Source organism: Primulina eburnea, chromosome 1, assembly GCF_022965805.1.
Source record: "Primulina eburnea isolate SZY01 chromosome 1, ASM2296580v1, whole genome shotgun sequence".
NCBI classification, from domain to species: Eukaryota; Viridiplantae; Streptophyta; class Magnoliopsida; order Lamiales; family Gesneriaceae; genus Primulina; species Primulina eburnea.
Window position 1 is genome coordinate 37274785 of NC_133101.1, and position 10825 is coordinate 37285609.

A 10825-nucleotide genomic window follows, 5' to 3' on the forward strand; every position below is an offset into this window, starting at 1 on the left:
CTACGATGTCTAATATGTCAAGAACATCATATATGAATTCCATTCAATTTTGACAACATCATAATTTCAAATCATGTCAAAACGTAGTAAAACTTACGTCAAGTTGTAGTCTACGTTGCTAGGAACTCGGTACCGAAGTCGAATTACAATTCAGATGGACGGATTGATCGCAAATCGAATTCTGGAATCAAGGATCAAAGCTTTCCCCAACTTCTCCTTTTCTTTCCCCGGGAGAATGAAATGCATGTGTGTATATATATATATACATCTCCCACATGCATTAGGCCAAGTGGCTCGGTGGTCGCGCCATATGCGCGAGACATTCTGTCTCGGCGCGTAGCTTCACGGGACTCGCGCATATGCGCGACACTCTTCCGCGCATATGCGCGAGGATTTCTTCACAACTCTCGGGTTGTGTCGCGCATATGCGCGGATACACGCCGCGCATATGCGCGAGGCCTACTGTCTGCTTGGCGCATGTGCGCGCGTTCTGTCGCCCATGTGCGCCGATGCTACTGTCCTCACACATACATTTCCACACGTATTCTTATTTCGTGTCCCGATTAATCCTCTCATAATCATATCAAATTATAATTCAATAATTACAGATTATTAGGATTAAATTTCCGAGAATTACATTTCTCCCCCCCTAAGATACAATTTCGTCCTCGAAATCACAGGCATTTTATTCGTATTAACAAGGAGGATATATACAAGAACTGTATAAGAAAATTTACATCAGTGAAATAATGCTGGGAATTCTTGTCTCATATCAGACTCAGTCTCCCAAGTAGCTTCTTCGATACCATGACGAGTCAATTGAACTTTCACAAGAGGAATCGTCTTTGTTCTGAGCTGTTTTTCTTTACGATCGATAATCCGAATCGGTTTCTCGACATAACTCAATGTCTCGTCCAGCTCGGTCTCGTCTGGTTGAATAACATGAGAATCATCGGGGAGATATTTCCGCAGCATTGATACATGAAAGACATCATGTATTCCAGATAAAGAAGGCGGCAATGCTAGTCGGTAGGCACGATCTCCTATCTTCTCGAGAATCTCATAAGGACCGACATATCGTGGAGACAACTTCCCTTTCTTTCCAAATCGGACAACACCCCTGAAAGGTGAAATCTTCAGGAACACTCGCTCTCCTGCCTCAAATACCAACGATCTACGTCGAAGGTTGGCATATTTGGCTTGTCTGTCCTGGGCTGCCTTCATTTTCTTCTGAATCAATTTCACTTTTTCAGTCATATCTCTGATCATATCAGGTCCAGTCTCAGGAACTTCAGAGATATCATCCCAATAAAGAGGCGATCGACACTTCTTTCCGTACAACGCTTCAAATGGTGCCATTTCAATACTCGTTTGATAGCTATTGTTGTACAAAAATTCACAAAGAGGTAATGCATCTTGCCAATTAATGCTAAAATCAAGCACTACTGCTCTCAGCATATCTTCCAATGTCTGAATCGTCCGTTTTGACTGTCCGTCAGTCTGTGGATGATATGCGGTACTAAGATGCAATTTCGTACCTAGAGCTTGCTGCAAACTTTGCCAAAAGTGCGATGTAAACCGAGGATCACGGTCTGAAACAATTGACTTCGGCACTCCGTGCAGTCTAACCACGTTCCTTAACATAGATATCGGCCATCTGATCATATCTATATGTCTTCTTGTATGGAATAAAACATGCGGATTTGGTCAATCGATCAATCACGACCCAAATCGCATCATAACCTCGGGAGGATCTCGGTAATTGTGTCACAAAATCCATGGAAATGTGATCCCATTTCCATTCAGGAATAGACAAACTCTGCAACAATCCTCCTGGTTTCTTCCTCTCAGCTTTCACCTGTTAGCAATTCAGACACTTGGCTACAAATTCAGTAACATCAGATTCATTTGCTTCCACCAATACTGTGTCTTTAGATCATTGTACATTTTCCTGCCACCTAGGATGAATGCTAAATCGACTGTTGTGCGCTTCTGTCAGTATCTGCTGTCTCAAATTCGAAACATTCGGCACCACAAGACGATTATTCACATACAAAATACCATTTTGAACCTGATATTCCGATCGATGTCCAGCTCTAACCATAGCAATCGACTTCTGTATATTCTGATCACCTTTCTGAGCCGCTTTAATTCTCACAATCAGCTCTGGTTCCGCTTGAATAGTATATAATCTCATTGGTCTCTTATCTGTCTCAAATACTAGGTCCAGACAAACAGCAGTCCTCAATCAAATTCGAGACTCCCATAGTCGATAAGGATAGAGAACATACCTTTCGACTTAGTGCATCTGCTGCTGCATTAGATTTCCCCGGATAGTATTTGATTTCACAATCAAAATCTTTCAATAAATCCAGCCATCTCCGCTGTCTCATATTCAATTCTGACTGTGAAAAGAGATATTTCAAACTTTTATGATCAGAATAAATCTCGAACTTCTCACCGTACAGATAGTGTCGCCATATTTTCAACGCAAAGACTGTGGCTGCCAATTCAAGATCATGAATTGGATATCGAGATTCATGGGGTTTCAGTTGTCTTGAGGCATAAGCAATCACATGCCCTCGCTGCATCACAACACAACCCAATCCTCGGTGAGATGCATCACAATAAACAACAAAATCACCAGTACCTGACGGGATAGTCAACACCGGTGCACTGGTTAATCTCTTTTTCAATTCTAGGAAACTGGTCTCACATTCCTCAGACAAAACAAATGGAGCATTTTTCTGAGTCAACTGCGTAATCAGTTTGGCAATGCTCGAGAAATCTTTAATAAATCGACGATAATATCCTGCCAAACCCATAAAGCTGCGAATCTCTGGTACAGATGTCGGTCTTGGCCAAGAAATCACTGCCTCAACCTTGCTGGGATCAACAGATATCCCGTCTCCTGATATAATATGTCCCAGAAATATCATCTGTTTCAACCAGAACTCGCATTTCGACAGTTTAGCATACAGTTTCTCCGTCCTCAAAGTTCGCAACACAATCCTCAGATGATTAGCATGTTCAATCATATTCTTTGAATAAATCAATATATCATCAATGAATATGATAACAAAATCATCCTAATATTTCTGGAAGACGCGGTTCATCAATCCCATAAATACCGCTGGTGCATTCGTCAAACCAAATGGCATGACAATAAATTCATAGTGTCCATACCTGGTTCTGAATGCAGTCTTAGAGATATCAGAGTCCCTGACTCTCAATTGATGGTATCTAGATCTCAAGTCGATCTTGGAATACACCGAAGAACCCTGCAACTGATCAAATAAATCATCAATACGAGGCAATGGATGTTTATTCTTTACCGTTGCCTTGTTCAGTTGCCGGTAATCTATACAAAGTCTCATCGACCCATCCTTCTTTCTCACGAACAGTACTGGAGCACCCCAAGGAGAAACACTCGGTCTGATATACCCCTTGGCCAGTAAATCCTCCAACTGTTCTTTCAATTCTTTTAATTCGATCGGTGCCATCCGGTAAGGAGCCCTCGAGATCGGAACTGTTCCTGGCATCAACTCGATGCTGAAGTCTATTTCTCGAATCGGAGGTAATCCAGGAATCTCATCCGGAAAGACATCAGCAAACTCCCACACCACCGGCAAGTCCACCAATGATGGGCTCGATTTCAGTAAATCAACTGAATATACCAGGAATCCATCCGCTCCTTTCTGCAATAATCGTGTCATATTCATTGCAGATATCAAAGGAATTATGGCTCGAGAACCCTTACCGTAAAATTTCCACTCTTCAGCCATCTCAGGTCTGAATCGAACAATCTTGTGGAAACAATCGACTGTAGCTCGGTACTTGGTCAGTGTATCAATACCGATAATACAATCAAAATCAGATATCCCAAGCACAATACAATCTAACTCAGTCTTATGTCCATCGTACTGCAATATACAAGATTTCACAGACTTCACTGATATCAAACCTGTCCCTAACGAGGAGGAAACCGACACTACCACAGATAATGACTCAATAGGTAATGCATGACTCAATGCAAACCTCTCAGAAATAAATGTATGTGATGCACCAGTATCAATCAATACGTACGCAGGATAACCAGAAATAAAACAGTTACCTGCTACAACGTCATCAGGTGCATCCTGTGCCTGCTCCTCGGTCAGAGCAAACACTCGGGCCTGCTGTCTCGGAGGCTGGCTCACTGTCTGGCTTCCTCCTGGCCTCTGCTGTGACTGGGTAGACGGTGCTTGCTGAAAAGAATGAACAGCAGATGGTCGTCTACCTGCCTGAGCCGCTGATCCAGATGACTCAGCTGCCTGGAATCCCTGGGCACCTCTCTGGGGACACACTCGAGCAAAGTGTCCATGTTGCATGCAAATACGGCAGCTGCCATACACTCCTCGGCACTGCTCAGTGGGATGCTTCCCTCCACAAGTATTGCAAATAGGTCCGGTATAGCTCTGGCTCTGTCGAGGACTCCCAGAACTAGAAGAACTGCTCCCTGACTTCTTGAACTGCTTTCCTCTCGTCTTCAAGAAGTCCTTCTTTCCGCCACTACTGCTGCCACCTTCAAATCGAGGAGGTGGTTGCTGTAATCCTGGTGCTGGAAGCATAAACGAAGCTCCTCTCTGTCTCATCAGACCGGCTTCGGCTCCTTTGGCTCTATTCAAAGCATCGGTAAAGTTGTTCGGTCTTCCCGTGTTCACCAACGTAAATATTTCCGGATTCAGGCCGTTAATGAACTGATCGGCCACAGCCTCGTCATGATCCGCCACATGTGGAGCAGAGCGCAACAGTGAAGAAAACTTGGCCACGTATTCCTCGATGTTAAGTTGGCCCTGTCTCAAGTTCGCAAACTCGGCTCCCTTGTCCTTCCTGTATGACACTGGAAAGAACCTCTGATAGAATTCAGTTCTAAATACACTCCAGGTAATAATCGTACCTCCAATGCCCTTTTTGTGTTGATCCACCAGTTCTTGGCAATGTCATGCAATTGGTGTCCTATCAGTTTCACCCTCTTCTCATCAGTATATTCCAATGAATCAAACATCATTTCAATATCATCCAGCCAACTTTCACAATCCACTGAATTTTCGGTTCCTTTCAAAGTAGGTGGATGGAAAGACTGAAATCTTTTCAAAAGTGTCTCCGTGGGTGTCGCTGTCACATCCATGGGAGGGTTCGATGTACTACCCTGCTCCGGTACTATTCTCGGAGGCATATCTGAAACCCAAAAGGATTAATAACCCCAAACAAAATCCGGTTTCAATCCTCTTCCGATAATCTTACTGCTGATCCAGAATTAGCTCCAATTCATATTCAATAACACATGTTTTCAAATCAAATCAGATAAACAGATAAACATGTATTATAAAGCAGTAAATCATGCTAGCAATCAAAAGCAGTAAAGAAAACACATTCTACCCCGCTCACTAGCTTCTATCTTAATCTCAAGGATCTATCGCTCTGATACCACCTGTTGTGGGGACCCGGACGCTAATCAAAATCAGTAATCGTCATTGGGACTAATTAATCAATTATAAAACAGGGTCTAAAATTTTTTTTTAAAAATGCGGAACGTAATGACAACAATCTAATATACAACTCAGTATATTATAAAGTACAAGTCCTGTACCGTCTACAAATCAGTACAAACTAAGGTTTAACAACTACTATCAAGTGTTCGACCCTATATCTAATCCAAGTCCGGAGCCTCCACTCTAATCACGATCTCTCCTCATCTCCTGGACCCTGAACTTGTCCCACCTGTTGTCAAGTACACATACAAACAAGACAACAGCCGGATAACTACGGTGAGAATAAATCCCAGTATAAACCAAAGAACATGCAGTCATATGTTCAATACAAAGCATGAAACAGATAACAGTAATACATATCAAAATCAGAAATGTAAACAATATCAATCTGTCGACAACACTCGTGACTCCATGATTCAGACTAGACTCAATCCTAGCCTAGGGATCCCGGTGTCCAGATGTGGCATTCCTATATCGACAAACAGTAATAGAAAAGACTCCAGTTCTATCCAAGTCGATATAACCAAACCTGTTGTGGAGACCCGGATGCTAATCAAGTTCTTAATCATAATTGGGACTAATTAATCCATTAAAAACAGGGTCTAAAAAAAAATTTTTTTTTTTTTAAAAAATGCGGAACGTAGTGAAATCAAACATATATACATCTCAGTATATAAAATACAATACAAGTCCTGTACTGCATGCATTCAAACTAAACTAAGGTTTAACAACTAATGTCAAGTGTTCAAACCCTATTATACATCAAAATCAAAGTCCGGAATCTCCACTCTAATTACGATCTTTCTTCATCTCCTCAACCCTGAACCTGTCCCACCTGTTGTCATGTACACATACAGACAAGACAACAGCCGGATAATTCCGGTGAGAATATAATCCCAGTATAAATCAATGAAACATGCAATCATATAAACAATATAAAGCATGTAATCAGGTAACAGATATATGTATCAAAATCTGAAACATAATCAATATCAAACTGTCGACAATGCTCGTGATTCCACGACTCAGACTTAGACTCAATCCTAGCCTAGGGATCCTGGTTTCCAGACATTGGCATTCCATATCGACCAACAGTAATAGAAAATACTCCAGTTCTATCCACGTCGATATAGTATCGATCACCAGTAATAGAAGAAGCTCTGTTTCTATCCACATCAGTATAGTATCAATCACCAGTAATAGAAGAAACTCCGATTCAATCCACATCGATATAACATCGATCAACAGTAATAGAAGAAGTATAATTCTATCCACATCGATACAGTAATGATCACTAGTAATAGAAGGAGCTATAATCCTATCCACATCGAGAGCCAATTATCCAGTGGCAGACTATGGCACTTCCGCCAATACAAAATCTCATGATATCGTGCAATGTGCCCGTGGTGATCCCACCACTATCAGTCACTTCTGTCATAAGACTACTCGTCTAATACCTGCTATCTATAATCAAGAGAACACGTATATCAATCAAATCAATGCAATATCAATGCAATAAAGTAAAGTATGTGATTTAGGGAAACTCAAGTCTAACCGACTCAAGTCGATCTCCCAATATCACATTGACTTATACCTTTCGTTTGCAGTTTCGGTCTGAAGTAATATCAGTTCTGAACTCAAGACTATCTCTGTAAATCTAAAACAATATATCAGGAATCATAATATCAATATTTCATTCTCAATTCAACACTGAAACTGATTAATCTGGATTTAATTCAAATCATCGGCATAACGGTACAAACTCAGTATTCCCGTCAATCCAATATTCTCAAATCGCAGTTACAATCCATAACCCATATCCGATACAATCCGTAATCCAATCACAATTCAAATCTGTCTGATATAAATCAATATACCCTAAAATTCATATCAATTCCATAATCAGTCTGTTTCATAATCTGACTTCGATTCTACGATGTCTAACATATCAAGAACATCATATATGAATCATATTCAATTCTGACAATAGCATAATTTCAAAGCATGTCAAAATGTAGCAAAACTTACGTCCAGTTGTAGCCTACGTCGATAGGATTACAGTACTGAAGTCGGATTACGGTGAACTTTCTCGAGCTTCTTTCTCGGTTTCCTCCTTTCTGAATCTTAAAAAAAATGAAGGATACATATATATATATATATAATATATATATATATATATATATATATATATAAATATATATAAATAAATATCCTCGGTTGCATGATAGAGGAACGTGGCACATTTTCATATATTTTTGTCGGCGCTCGGGCGGTAATAAACTACCGCTCGAGCGCGGCATCCTCTGTCCAAATCCTTCCAGATTGCACATTGGCGCTCGGGCGGTCACAAACTATCGCCCGGGCGCCACCTCCTCTGCCGAAACATGCTCCTATTGAACATTGGCGCTCGGGCGGTCATTTTCTACCGCTCGGGCGCCAATGGTTCTGTCCAAAAATTGCACCCTTAATATGATTTGACCAATCTGGTCTCGTAATAGCCCATCTATAATTATATCCATTCATAATCAATACTCATCTCAGATTACGATAATTAATTTCTCGAGCATTACATTTCTCCCCCCCTAAGATACGATTTCGTCCCCGAAATCACAGGCAATCTATCATATCAATAAGGAGTATATACACAGAACTGTATAAGGAATGCGATAGAAATTTACATCATTGAAATAATGCTGGGAATTCTTGTCTCATATCAAACTCAGTCTCCCAAGTAGCTTCTTCGATACCATGACGAGTCCATTGAACTTTCACAAGAGGAATCGTCTTTGTTCTGAGCTGTTTTTCTTTACGATCGATTATCCGAATCGGTTTCTCGACATAACTCAATGTCTCGTCCAGCTCGGTCTCGTCTGGTTGAATCACGTGAGAATCATCGGGGAGATATTTTCGCAGCATCGATACATGAAAGACATCATGTATTCCAGATAATGAAGGCGGCAAGGCAAGTCGATAGGCACGATCTCCTATCTTTTCGAGAATCTCATAAGACCTACATATCTTGGAGACAATTTCCCTTTCTTGCCAAATCTGACAACACCTCTGAAAGGAGAAATCTTCAGGAATACTCGGTCTCCTACCCCAAATACCAACGGTCCGTCGTCTGAGGTTGGCATATTTGGCTTGTCGGTCCTGAGCTGCCTTCATTTTCTTCTGAATCAATTTCACTTTCTCAGTCATATCTCTGATCATATCAGGTCCAGTCTCAGGAACTTCAGAGATATCATCCCAGTAAAGAGGGGATCTGCATTTCTTTCCGTACAACGCTTCAAATGGGGCCATCTCAATACTCGTTTGATAGCTGTTGTTGTACGAGAACTCGCAAAGTGGCAATGCATCTTGCCAATTAGTGCTGAAATCAAGCACTACAGCTCTCAACATATCTTCCAATGTCTGAATCGTTCGTTCTGACTGTCCGTCAGTTTGTGGATGATATGCGGTACTTAGATGTAGCTTTGTACCTAGAGCTTGCTGCAAACTCTGCCAGAAGTGCGAAGTAAACCGAGGATCACGGTCTGAAACAATCGACTTCGGCACTCCATGCAATCTAACCACATTCTCGGACATACAGCATCAGCCATCTGGTCATATCGGTAGGTCATTTTGTATGGAATAAAACAAGCGGATTTGATCAATCGATCAATCACGACCCAAATCGCATCACAACCTCGGGAGGATCTCGGTAACTGTGTCACAAAATCCATGGAAATGTGATCTCATTTCCATTCAGGAATGGACAAACTCTGCAACAATCCTCCTGGTTTCTTCTCTCAGCTTTCACCTGTTGGCAATTCAGACACTTGGCTACAAATCTAGTAACATCAGATTTCATTTGTTTCCACCAATACTGTGTCTTTAAATCATTGTACATTTTCCTACCACCAGGATGAACGCTAAAACGACTGTTGTGCGCTTCTGTCAGTATTCTCTGTCTTAAATCCGAGACATTCGGCACAACCAGACGATTATTCACATACAAAATGCCATTTCTCACCTGATATTCCGATTGATGACCAGCTCTGACTATTGCAATCGAATTCTGTATATTCTGATCACTTTTCTGTGCCTCTTTGATTCTCAATATCAATGCCGGTTCAGCTCGAATCGCACATAATCTCAGAGGCTGGTGATCTGTTTCGAAAACTAATCCAGACAAACAGCAGTCTTCTATTAAGTTGGAAACTCCCATAGTCGATAAGGATAGTGCACATACCTTTCGACTTAGTGCATCAGCTGCTGCATTTTCCCTTGATAGTATTTAATCTCACAATCAAAGTCTTTCAATAAATCCAGCCATCTTCGCTGTCTCATATTCAATTCTGATTGTGAAAACAAATACTTTAAGCTTTTGTGATCAGAATAGATTTCGAATTTCTCACCGTATGAATAATGGCGCCATATCTTCAGTGCAAAGACTATGGCTGCCAATTCAAGATCATGAATTGGGTAACGAGTTTCATGGGATTTCAGTTGTCTTGAGGCATAAGCAAAAACATGCCCCCGCTGCATCAGTACACAACCCAATCCTCGGTGAGATGCATCACAATAAACAACAAAGCCACCAGTACCTGAAGGAATCGTTAACACAGGTGCACTGGTCAATCTCTTTTTCAATTCCAGAAAACTGGATTCACAGTCTTCTGACCAAACAAACGGAGTATTCTTCTGAGTTAACTGTTTAATTGGTTTGGCAATACTCGAAAAATATTTAATGAATCGGCGATAATATCCTGCCAAACCCATAAAACTGCGTATCTCTGGTACAGATGTCGGTCTCGGCCAAGAAATCACTGCCTCAACCTTACTGGGATCAACTGATATCCCGTCTCCGGATATAATATGCCCCAGAAATACCACCTCTTTCAACCAGAACTCGCATTTCGATAATTTAGAATACAGTTTCTCAGCCCTCAAAATTCTCAACACAGTCCTCAGATGATTAGCATGCTCAATCATATTCTTTGAATAGATCAATATATCATCAATGAATATGATAACGAAATCATCCAAATATTTCTGAAAGACGCGGTTCATCAATCCCATAAACACCGCCGGTGCATTCGTCAAACCAAATGGCATGACAATAAATTCATAGTGTCCATACCTGGTTCTAAATGCAGTCTTAGAGATATCAGAGTCCCTGACTCTCAGTTGATGGTATCCAGATCTCAGATCGATCTTGGAATATACAGATGAACCCTGCAACTGATCAAATAAATCAACAATACGAGGCAATGGATATTTATTCTTTACCGTTGCCTTGTTCAGTTGCC